Raw genomic sequence first — 12,401 nt, forward strand, 5'->3', positions numbered from 1 at the left:
GGTGACGAATGGAAGACCGCATTTAATACCAGAGACGGGCATTACGAGTATCTCGTGATGCCTTTCGGTCTCTGTAATGCTCCCGCGGTCTTCCAGGAGTTCATCAACGATGTTCTCAGAGATTTCTTGGATAGATGTGTTGTTGTCTATCTAGATGACATACTAATCTACTCCTCGGATCTGGTCTCTCATCGGAGACACGTTTGTCAGGTTTTCCAGAATCTGAGGGAGAACCGCCTCTATGCCAAACTTGAGAAGTGTCTGTTTGAGGTGAAGGAGTTGCCTTTCCTGGGGTACATTATCTCAGAAAAGGGATTGGCTATGGACCCATCCAAACTTTCTGCTGTCTTGGATTGGCCTCAACCTAAGGATCTTAAGGGGTTGCAGCGTTTCTTAGGCTTTGCCAACTTCTACCGCAAGTTTATTAAGAATTTTTCTGCAATAGTAGTACCTCTCACCAACCTCACTAAGAAGGGAGCTAATCCTTCTAAGTGGACGAGAGAGGCAGTCAGAGCCTTTGAGACGCTGAAACAGGCCTTTTGCACGGCACCAATTCTTACTCATCCAGACACCTCCAGACCTTTTGTTCTCGAGGTCGATGCCTCAGAGGTCGGTGTAGGGGCAGTTCTCTCACAGTATTCTGGGGACCCCGAGAGGTTACATCCCTGTGCCTTCTTCTCTCGGAAGCTCTCTCCAGCCGAGTGTAATTATGATATCGGCAATAGAGAGCTTCTGGGAGTAAGATTGGCTTTTCAAGAGTGGAGACATTGGCTAGAGGGTGCAGAACATCCCATCACGGTTTACACTGACCACAAAAATTTGGAGTATCTAGAGAGTGCCAAAAGACTTAACTCCCGACAAGCCAGGTGGGCATTGTTTTTCACCCGCTTCAATTTCCGCCTCACTTATAAACCAGGTTCCAAAAACGTGAAGGCAGATGCCCTGTCCCGCTGCTTCCCTGAGGCTGCTTCCGTTCTGGACTCTGAGCCAGAAACCATTCTCCCAACTAAATGTTTTCTTGCTGCCCTGGGGGCCGCAGAAGTAATGGAGGACTTGTCCTCTCTTCTTGAGCCCTCACAGGCAGAGAGTCCACCTGACAAACCCGAGGGTCGATGGTTCGTACCCATTAACCTTCGATTGGAGGTCATCCGACAGCTTCATGACTCAAAGTCTGCCGGGCATTTGGGTGTTAAAAAAACACTTGCCCTTGTTAAACGTCACGTGTGGTGGCCCAACATGTCCGTGGATGTTAAGGCCTATATCTAGGCATGTACTGTTTGCGCCAGATGTAAACTGTCTCGGTATGCCCCTTCTGGGACTTTACTCCCACTGCCTATTCCCCAGGCTCCATGGACTCACATTTCCATGGATTTCATCACAGATTTGCCAAGGTCCTCTGGAAGTACGGTAATCTGGGTAGTGGTGGACCGTTTTAGTAAAATGGCCCATTTTATCCCACTCCCTGGATTGCCCTCGGCCAGAGAATTGGCAGATCTGTTCTTGAATCATGTCTTTCGATTACACGGAGCGCCGGATGACATTGTTTCAGACAGAGGAGTGCAATTCATCTCCCGCTTCTGGCGTTCTGGCTCCCGATTGGGTATTAATTTGTCTTTTTCTTCTGGTTTTCACCCAGAGACCAACGGTCAGACGGAAAGGACTAACCAGACCCTGAAGCAATATCTCCGGTGCTTCGTGTCAGACTGCCAGGAGGAATGGGCAGCGTATCTACCCTTTGCGGAGGTGGCTTATAATAACTCTGAGCATGCTTCCACTAAGATGTCTCCGTTCAGGTGCGTGGGGGGCAGGGATCCAAGACTCTCTCTTCTTTGGCCGGACCCTCCACTGACTCACCGGTGGTGGATCAGTGGTTCAAGGATAGGCGTCCCATTTGGTCGTCGGCCCAGCGGAATCTCCGCAGTGCGGTGGCGCAACAGAAGAAATTTGCTGATCGTCATCGCACCGTAGAGCAAAAGTTTAAGGTGGGAGATCAGGTGTGGGTCTCCACCCGGAACATTCCGCTGCGTCAGCCATCTTCCAAGTTGGGTCCTCGATTCATTGGCCCATACCCAGTGACACAAAAGATCAACCGAGTTACGTACAAGGTTGCTCCTCCACCGTCGATCCGAGGAGTGAACACCTTTCATGTTTCACTTCTCAAATCGGCAGCCGACTCCGCTCCCTTCATTCAGACCCCATCCCCGCTGGAGGTCCAAGGGGTACCGGAGTTCGAAGTAAACAGAATTTTGGACTCTCGTTTTGTCCAAAGGTCTCTTCAATACTTGGTGGACTGGAAGGGTTTTGGTCCAAAGGAGAGATGTTGGATACCTGCTCGCCAGGTGCATGCGGATGAGTTGGTGGCAGCCTTTCACCGGGATAATCCGGGGAAAGCTTGCTTGGAGTCTTCAGAGCCGCCTCCTCGAGGGGGGGGTAATGTAAGATCCTCACCTGCTTTGCACTCCAGGGGAGCCAAGAGGGGTCCTCGTGGAGTTGCAGGACAGGTTATGCGTGTCTCTGATGCACCAGCGCTGACCCCTTTGCGAGCCAGTGCGGAGATGCGTTCGCGTGGACATCGGAGGGGAGGACCGTCGGAGTCCCGGGGACAGAGTGGCCAGGCGAGTGACAAGACGCCGCGGCCAGGGTTGTCTCCGGTGTCTCCTGCGACTTCCGTTTCCGCATCTGGGTCCACGCGCTTGCATACTCGCGCTGAGTCAATCATGCGTCCGTGCGTACGCACGAGGGCAGGTTCGCAAAGGGATACACGGTCGCGAGTACGCGCTTCTTATGCACTTCGTCGACCAGTGGCGCATATTATACTGACTCACAAGAGCAAAGTGGATTAGGGAGCCAGCCATGGGTTAATCAACTTGTGATTGCCTTAGGCCTTGTACTCAGGTGCAGGGCAATTTGTTCACCTATGGTAGTGGACACTTGGCACCCTGGGATTGGTCAGCAGGCATTTAAAAGGAGGTCTCTCAGGGTGATCAGTGCCCACTGTTATTTTCCCTCAACCAGGTATAGGTCACAACTCCTAGTGACTGAAGACTGCCAGGAACTTTGTCCTTACAGCGGACCCAAGATCTGGAGTGACTCGACTGCCAAGTGCACAGCATCATTCAGCACTGGTTGGGACTATTCCTGGAATCTCCTTGCCTGGTTTTTTGTTATTATTCCTTGTTACCAGCAAGTGTCCTGGACGTTTATGTTTCTGGTGAATAAACACCTTTTTGCTTTCATCACTGGTCTGTTTGTTGGTGCCTTGCATTACAGCCCCCTAGTGATATCCCAATTGAGCTATGCCCCCTGGTGATGCCAGCGCAAATGCTTGCTGGAAGAGATTAGGGAGTTATGTGTATCACCTATGTATGTTTGTGATGCAGGCAGAGTGACTGCTCAGCCTGCCTATCTCAGGAATCATTGCCTGTATTCTGTTCCAATGGGGCTCCGAGTCCCTGGACCTATGATGCTCTGATCCAGGGACTCTGTACTCTATTTAACCTCTTACGGACCCAGGGCGTACAGGTACGACCTGATGTCCTGGTACTTAATGACACAGGGCGTACCTGTACGCCCTGTGTATTTCCGATCACTGAAACTGGGTGCCTGCTAAAATCAATCAGCAGGCACCCTGGGTCAATGCCGAGGGGGGTCCTGTAACCCCCCTCTTCGGCGATCGCTGCAGATTAACCCCTTCTATGCTGCAGAGGGGTTTGTGTTTGAGAGAGCGCATCGAGTCCCCGCGCTGCTGTGGCGGGGACTCAATATCTCAGAAGGCAGCCCGATGCCGTGCAGAGGCTGCCAAATGCCTTGCACGGTATCGGGAACTGCCTTCTACGGGAGCCGAGGAGATCCAGCTTCAGGCTGGGTCTCCTAGGCAACCTGTTAGTGTATTACTCTGTGTAACAGGCAATGCATTACAATACAAATGTATTGTAAGGCATTGCAGAGGGGATCAGACCCCCAAAAGTGAATGTCCGAAATAAAGTAAAGAAAAAAAAAAGTGTTTTTAATAAAATGAATAGAGTAATAAAATTAATAAAGTAAAAAAACAAAACAAAAAACGCCCCTTTCCCCTTATTTTATAATAATAAAAAAAGGAAAAAAACCACCCATATTAGGTATCACTGCATCCATAATGACCGGCTCTATAAATATATAACATGATCCACCCTGTCCGATAAATACCATTAAAAAAAATATATATATTTGTCACCTTACATCACAAAAAGTGCAACACCAAGTAATCAAAAAGGCGTATGGCCCCCAAAATAGTACCAATCTAACCGTCACCTCATCCCGCAAAAAAAGCCCCTACCTAAGCCAATTGCCCCCAAAAAAATAATATATGGCTCAGAATATGAAGACACTAAAACATAATTTTTTTTTGGTTTAAAAAATGCTGGTATTGTGCAAAACTTAAGTAAATTAAAAAAGTATACATATTAGGTATTGACACATCCGTAAGAATCTGCTCTATAAAATTATCACATGGCCTAACCCCTCGGGTGAACACCGTAAAAAAAAAAAGGTATTTTTTGTCACCTTACATCACAAAAAGTGTAATAGCAAGTGATAAAAAAGTCATACACACCCCCAAAATAGTGCCAATCAAACCGTCACCTTATCCCGCAAAAATAATACCCTACCCAAGATAATCGCCCAAAAACTGAAAAAAACTATGCTGTCAGACTATGGAGACACTAAAACATGATTTTTTTGTGCTTTAAAAATGAAATCATTGTGTAAAACTTACATAAATAAAAAAAGTTGACATATTATGTATCTCCGCGTCCATAATAACCTGCTCTATAAAAATATCACATGACCTAACCCCTCAGGTGAATACCGTAAAAAAAAAAAATCATAAATACTAAAACATCATTTTTTTTGTTTCAAAAATGCTGGTATTGTGTAAAACTTAAGTAAATTAAAAAAGTATACATATTAGGCATCGACGAATCCGTAAGAACCTGCTCTATAAAAATATCACATGACCTAACCCTCAGATGAACACCGTAAAAATAAATAAATAATAAAAACAATGTAAAAAAAAGCTATTTTTTTGTCACCTTACATCACAAAAAGTGTAATAGCAAACGATCAAAAAGTCATACGCACCCCAAAATAGTGCCAATCTAACCGTCATCTCATCCTGAAAAAAATGAGACCCTACACAAGACATACACCCAAAAAATAAATAAAACTATGGCTTTCAGAATGTGGAGACACTAAAGAATCATATAATTTTTCTAAATGCTTTGTTATGTAAAACTGAAACAAATAACCAAAAAAATTGTCGCATCCGTGACAACCTGCTCTATAAAAATGCCACATGATCTAACCTGTCAGATGAATGTTGGAAATAACAAAAAATAAAAACGGGGCTAAAACAGATATTTCTTGTTTCCTTGCCTCACAAAAAGTGTAATATAGAGCAACCAAAAATCATATGTACCCTAAAATAGTACCAACAAAACTGCCACCCTATCTAGTTTTCTAAAATGGGGTCACTTTTTTGGAGTTTATACTCTAGGGGGGCTTCAAATGGGACATGGTGTCAAAAAACCAGTCCAGCAAAATCTGCCTTCCAAAAAACGTATGGCATTCCTTTCCTTCTGCGCCCTGCCGTGTGCCCGTTAAGCATTTTACGACCACATATGGGGTGTTTTGTTTGGCTGTTAACCCTTGCTTTGTAACTGAAAAAAATGGATTCAAATGGAAAATCTGCCAAAAAAGTTAAATTTTGAAAAGTTCTCTATTTTCCATTAATTCTTGTGGAACACCTAAAGGGTTAAAGGGATTCTGTCACCACATTTTACCCCCTACAATAAAACATAGCTACTTGTAGGTCTCCCTGAGATGTATTAAATGATGCCCTTATTAACTAATAGTCTTGATGTATTTCTTTATAAAATCGATTTTAGTGATATGCTAATGACTTACATAAGGTGCCCAAGGGGATGTCCTTTCCTAACTTGGTGCCCAGCTGCACCCCTCGGTCCGGTGCCCAGTGCCACCTTCCTGAGTCCAGCACTGACTCTAATATAATATATTCAAGAGCAGGCGCGCTGACGTAATCCCTGAGCCTGTTTGAAATCCCACGCATGCGCACTTCACATTGTAGTCTACGCCGGTGCGGACTACAGGTAATTGAATCGTTGAGCGAAGTGTGCATGCACCGGCTCTTGAATATATTATATCAGAGGCGGCGCTGGACCCAGGAACGCGGCGCTGGGCACCGGACCTAGGTGTGCGGCTGGGCACCAAGTTAGGAAAGGACATCCCCTTTGGCACCTTATGTAAGTCATTAGCATATCACTAAAATATGCATGCTCAATCGGATTTAGGTCAGTTGATTGACTTGGCCATTGCATAACATTCCCCTTCTTTCCCTTAAAAAATCTCTTTGGTTGCTTTTGCAGTATGCTTTGGGTCATTGTCCATCTGCACTGTGAAGCGCCGTCCAATGAGTTCTGAAGCATTTGGCTGAATATGAGCAGATAATATTGCCCGAATCACTTCAGAATTAATCCTGCTGATTTTGTCATCAGTCACATTATCAATAAATACAAGAGGAATACAAGAGAACCAGTTCCATTGGCAGCCATACATGCCCACACCATGAAACTTCCTCCACCATGCTTCACTGATGAGCTGATATGCTTAGGATCATAAGCAGTTCCTTTTCTTCTTCATATTCTTCTCTTCCCGTCACTCTGGTACAAGTCAATCTTGGTCTCATCTGTCCATAGGATGTTGTTCCAGAACTGTGAAGGCTTTTTTAGATGTCGTTTGGCAAACTCTAATCCTGTTTTTGAGGCTCACCAATGGTTTACATCTTGTGGTGAACCCTCTGTATTAACTCTGGTGAAGTCTTCTCTTGATTGCTGACTTTGACACACATACACCTACCTCCTGGAGAGTGTTCTTGATCTCGCCAACTGTTGTGAAGGGTGTTTTCTTCACCTGGGAAAGAATTTTTCGGTCAACCACCACAGTTGTTTTCCGTGGTCTTCCGAGACTTTTGGTGTTGCTGAGCTCACTGGTGCGTTCCTTATTTTTAAGAATGTTCCAAACAGTTGTTTTGACCATGCCTAATTTGTTACAGTTGCCTCAGGCTGGCTGAGGGTTGGACCGCTTAGATGTCCTTGTCCCTGAATTCTAGAGAGCGCTGTTAGGTTCCTTTTTAGCAGTCATCCATTCTCCTGTAAGTGTAGATTAAATCCAGAGAGCTGCTACAAGGGTTAGTGATGCTCTACAAAACGAGTCAAAGCACGAATTGAGGGTAAGAAGCAGAATCTCTCTTTACTGAGGGCTACCCGCCTGTATTTATGCAGGTGGACACTCCCCTAGGGGGACCAGATGGAAGACTGTGACACAGGAAAGATAAACAACAATTCAGGACACACAGACACAATACATCCCCACAATGCATCCTGGTTTCCTCCTCTCTGCCCTGGAGACAACCGAGGAGTAATTCCATTATCTCTCAGGACAAAGGGAAATCGCCACTATACATGTGGGGACAACAGGACAGAAATCACTACTCAAACATACAATGTCACAACCATTACAGTAAACATAAACATGTAACACATCCCCAGATAGCTCCGGTCTGAGTGTATATTATTAGGTAAATGGCACTCTACACAAATACAGTAGAATGGCCATGGAGCCACATGGAGCCAAAGTCTTTACTTTCACATAGTCTTTCGTTATCCGAATGGGCTCCATGGCATAGCAATCTGGGGTATCACTGTTCAAATCGGGCAAGTACCAAATGACCCAGCTTTCATGTCTTAAATAACCAAAATACATTGTTGCAACAAAGTATCAGCCAGAGTGTAACTGTAACACTGATGTTTTTGCTATCTCTCTGATGGGTTTGTTTCATTTTTTTTAGCCTAATGATGGCTTGCTTCACTGATAGTGACAGCTCTTTGGATCTCATCTTGAGAGTTGACAGCAACAGGTTCCAAATGCAAATAGCACACTTGAAATGAACTCTGGACCTTTTATCTGCTCATTGTAATTGGGATAATAAGGGATTAACATGCACCTGGCCATGGAACACCTGAGAAGCCAATTGCCCATTACTTTTGGCCCCTTAACAAGTGGGAGGCACATATGCAAACTGTTGTAATTCCTACACCATTCACCTGAGTTGGATGTAAATACCCTCAAATTAAAGCTGACAGTCTGCAGTTAAAGGACATCTTGTTTGGTTAATTTCAAATCCATTGTGGTGGTGTATAGAGCCCAAAATGAAAGAATTGTGTTGATGTCCCAATATTTATGGACCTGAATGTGCGTGCTGCTGTATAGCAAGTGCAGTAAAATGTCTTCAGTGCTAGTATTTGTGGGGATGGGGGGGGAGGAAGGAGGCCATGGGTTTATTATATTAGATGCACTGGGTGGTGGAGAAGACTAGGTACAGAGGCAGGCCAGCCAATATCCTTTTCCAAAGGGACCCACCCTCTCGACGTGGCTAAGGGAACCCCCATACTCCATAATCAGTTATCTTGCAGTTCCGTAAGCATGTATTCAAAGAAAGAGGCAGGATGCTGACAGGGTCTCCATGACAGTCAGTCAGAGGCACAGGCTAGGCAGCAGGCTATTACTAAAAATAAATGTGTCTTGATGCAGTTTTGGGAATTTCTGCGCAGGGGTAAAGTACTGTAATATTTGAAAGTAATTGCACAGTAGGCTCCTAGAATTATTTTTTCTGATGGGCCCTTAGCACCCCAGTCCAACAATGCCCTCTAGTCTTCATTACAGGTACACTAACATCTTGGTATTACATTGATTTGGTTGTGGAACCAGTGGTACGGTCAAAGTGTTCAAAGAGCCTTTTCAACAGGACAAGCCAATTGTTCCTCATGCTAATATGTGAGGCCTGTGTGGTCTAAATGTGCTACCATACCCTGCAGCATCTCTGGACCTGTTTCCCACCAAGCACATCTGGGACGCAATTGCAAAGAGAACTGCCTGCAGCCGATCTTGATGATTTGAATGCCTAAGTGCATTCAACTAACTGAACATACCTTAGACAACCATTAACCCCTTCACGCATTATTACATACTTCACCAATTTTCTTTTTATTGGAAAAAATAGAAAACTCACGTGTATGTAACATCATCATCTCAGACACATAAAACAGAGTAATGAATATCATAGGATACATATCATGAAGTCAGGGCCGTCTTTACCAAGGGGCAAAAGGGGCAGCTGCCCAGGGCCCAGTTGCTCCTGGGGAGCCCAAGACAGCTGCCTCTTAAGCCCTGCTAGCTACTGCCCCGGGTGTCAAGCTGGCACTGAGTCCAGGCATCACGATTGTACTGTGTTAAAGTTTTGATCTAGGACCTTAATGACATCATCACCATGTGACCAGTAACCTAGCAATTACTGGTCACATGGCTATGAGGTCATCACAGGTCCTGTGGAGTTTTGCAGAAGTTAACTGTGGAGCTTTTTGTGTGAAGATTACATCAGAAAAAGGTGACAGGGGCTGTTATGTTAATATACCTTAAACTACTGTATAGTGGGGTGCTGTATACTGTGTGGGGGCCTGTATACTGTGGGGGGCTGTATATTGTGTGGGGCTGTATACTGTGTGGGACTGTATACTGTGTTGGGGCTGTATACTCTGGTGGGCTGTATACTGTGAGGGGGGCTGTATAGTGTGGGGGGGGGCCTGTATATTGTGGCGGGGCTGTATAGTGTGGGGGGACTGTATAGTGGGGGGGGCTGTATAGTGGGGGGCCTGTATAGTGTGGGGGGCTATACTGCTGTACTGTATACTGTGGGGGTCTGTATACTGTATACTGTGGGTGCGGTATAGTGTGAAGTGCTATACTGCCTTACTGTATAGTGTGGGGGGCTGTATTGTGTATAGTTTGGGGTGCTGTATACAGTGAGGTGTATACTGTGAGGTGTTGTATACTGTGGGGTGCTGTATACTGTGGGCTGCTATACTGCTCTACTATATACTGTGGGGTACTGTATAGTGTGGGGTGCTAAACTGCATACTGTGTGGTGCTGTATACTATAGGGTGCTATACTGCATACTGTGGGGTGCTGGGGTGCACTGTAACACTAGGGTGAGCCGAGCCCTGGTCTCCTTCCTGCAGAGCGGTGCCCACTTCCAGCCTGAGCCCGGCTGCCCAGAGCACTGATCCTGAGCCGCTGGAGTCTTCAGATCTGGAAGTATTTACAGTCATTCACTGTACTCTACCAGATGTGTGGATTTTTTGTGTGTGTGTTGTGGTGGAGGGCGTGATTGCCTGCTAAGGTGTGGGAAGGCGGGATCCAGGGGGCCCAAGTAAATTTTTGCCCAGGGTCCAATCAATATTAAAGACGGCCCTGCATGAAGTGTACAATCTCATGGTACAATGCATAGCAAAACACATGAGGCACCATATCTATAGATTGAGGCAAAGAATGACCATGTTTTCAGTAGCTCAGCATAAAATCAGTGTCCAAGACGTGCGTGAAGGCCTAGACCTCGGATGGAGGACTATATGCTGCAATTAAACTTTAGTGGATGGATCACGGCCATGACAACAACAATAGACGACAGACATTGAAGTCAAGGGGAGAGAAGGAAAAGGAGGGGGAGGGGGGAAGGGGATGGAGAGGATGTGCAATATAGTGTTAGGGGGGTTGTGGTTTTGCGGTCACGCACAAGTCAGCAGAGGTTCCTGAATTTCTTCCAGTTTCGCCAGGTGTCAAGGAACTTTTGGCAAGAACCCAATTCCCAAGAGGCTAATTCCTCAAGTCTGAACAGTTGACCTATTTTGCCCATCCAGGCTTCAATCAGGGGTGGCGAGTCAGATTTCCAATTTAGTGGCATTAATAGTCTAGCTACAGTGATTTTATAAAGAAATAAATCAAGACTATTAGTTAATAAGGGCATCATTTAATACAAATAGCTATGTTTTACTGTAGGGGGTAAAATGTGGTGACAGAATCCCTTTAACAACATTTTTTAAATCAGTTTTGATTACATTGAGAGGTGTAGTTTGTAAAATGGGGTCATTTTTGGGTGGTTTCTATTATATAAGCCTCACAAAGTGACTTCAGACTTGAATTGGTCCTGAAAAACTTCTAAGCCTTGTAACGTCCCCAAAAAATAAAATGGCATTCCCAAAATTATCCAAACATGAAGTAGACATATGGGGAATGTAAAATAATAACTATTTTTGGAGGTATTACTATCTATTATAAAAGTAGAGACATTGAAATTTGGAAATTTGCTACTTTTTCCAAATTTTGGGTAAATTTGGCATTTTTTTATAAATGAAAATGAATTTTTTTTACTCCATTTTTCCAGTGTCATGAAGTACAATATGTGACGAAAAAACAATTTCAGAATGGCCTGGATAAGTAACGGTGTTTTAAAGTTATTACCACATAAAGACACTGGTCAGATTTGCAAAAAATGGTCTGGTCCTTCGGTCCTTAAGGTGAAATATGGTCGTGTCTTTAAGGGGGTAAAACAACCTGCTTGCAATACACCCTAACCATTTATAGGTTTTTCACTTGCTGTGCTTCGGTTGCTATTGTATGCTATCAGAGGAGCACCCAGGAATTTTGTCATGGGGGGGTCCGAAAAGAAATAAATGTTTGGCCCCGCCCATTTTTCAAAGGCAATCCTATAAATAAAAATGCGGCACGCATAGCGCCCCGCAAAAAACTGGCCCCACCCATTGATATAAAACCCTCCAACAAAGATTGTGCAGCTGAAATTATATTGTTGAGGGTGAAGGTAAAAGTCTCACCCTCATCCTACATACTGTAGATGCACTGTACTCAATACTCAGGGCCTTGACATAAAGCTCATGTACTCACACTGCCCCCACGTAATTCAGTGGCAGGAGCTGTTTCATTTTCACTTCCTCCCTCCTAGTCCTGAAGGCACCAAAAGAGGAGTGGAGGAGGAGCTGCGCGATATTGAAGGTGTGTAGGGCCGGGTGGGGGCCCGGCTCTACACAACATACAGAGAGGGGAGGGCCTGTCCTGGCTGCACTGCCTGCTTTACATTATACAATAGACAACAGCATGCTACAGCCAGGAAGCTCCTCCACCCTCCCCAGATCCTCTAAATACACAAAAGACCAATTACTCTCAAATATTGTTCACCAGATACTGACTGGTTTTCTGACCCTCTCCAGTAAGGCAATACTGTGCACATTACAGAGTGACTTTTTATTGTGGGAAGTCTAAGGTACACTTGTGCAATATCCACGCTGTCTAATCAGCACCTTGATATGCCACACCTATGAGGTGGGATGGATTATCTCGGCAAAGGAGAAGTTCTCACTAACACAGATTTAGACAGATTTGTGAACAATATTTGAGAGTAATGGGTCTTTTGTGCATGTAGAAAATGTTTCTGATC

This window comes from Bufo gargarizans, chromosome 4, assembly GCF_014858855.1.
Source record: "Bufo gargarizans isolate SCDJY-AF-19 chromosome 4, ASM1485885v1, whole genome shotgun sequence".
In the NCBI taxonomy this organism is placed as follows: domain Eukaryota; kingdom Metazoa; phylum Chordata; class Amphibia; order Anura; family Bufonidae; genus Bufo; species Bufo gargarizans.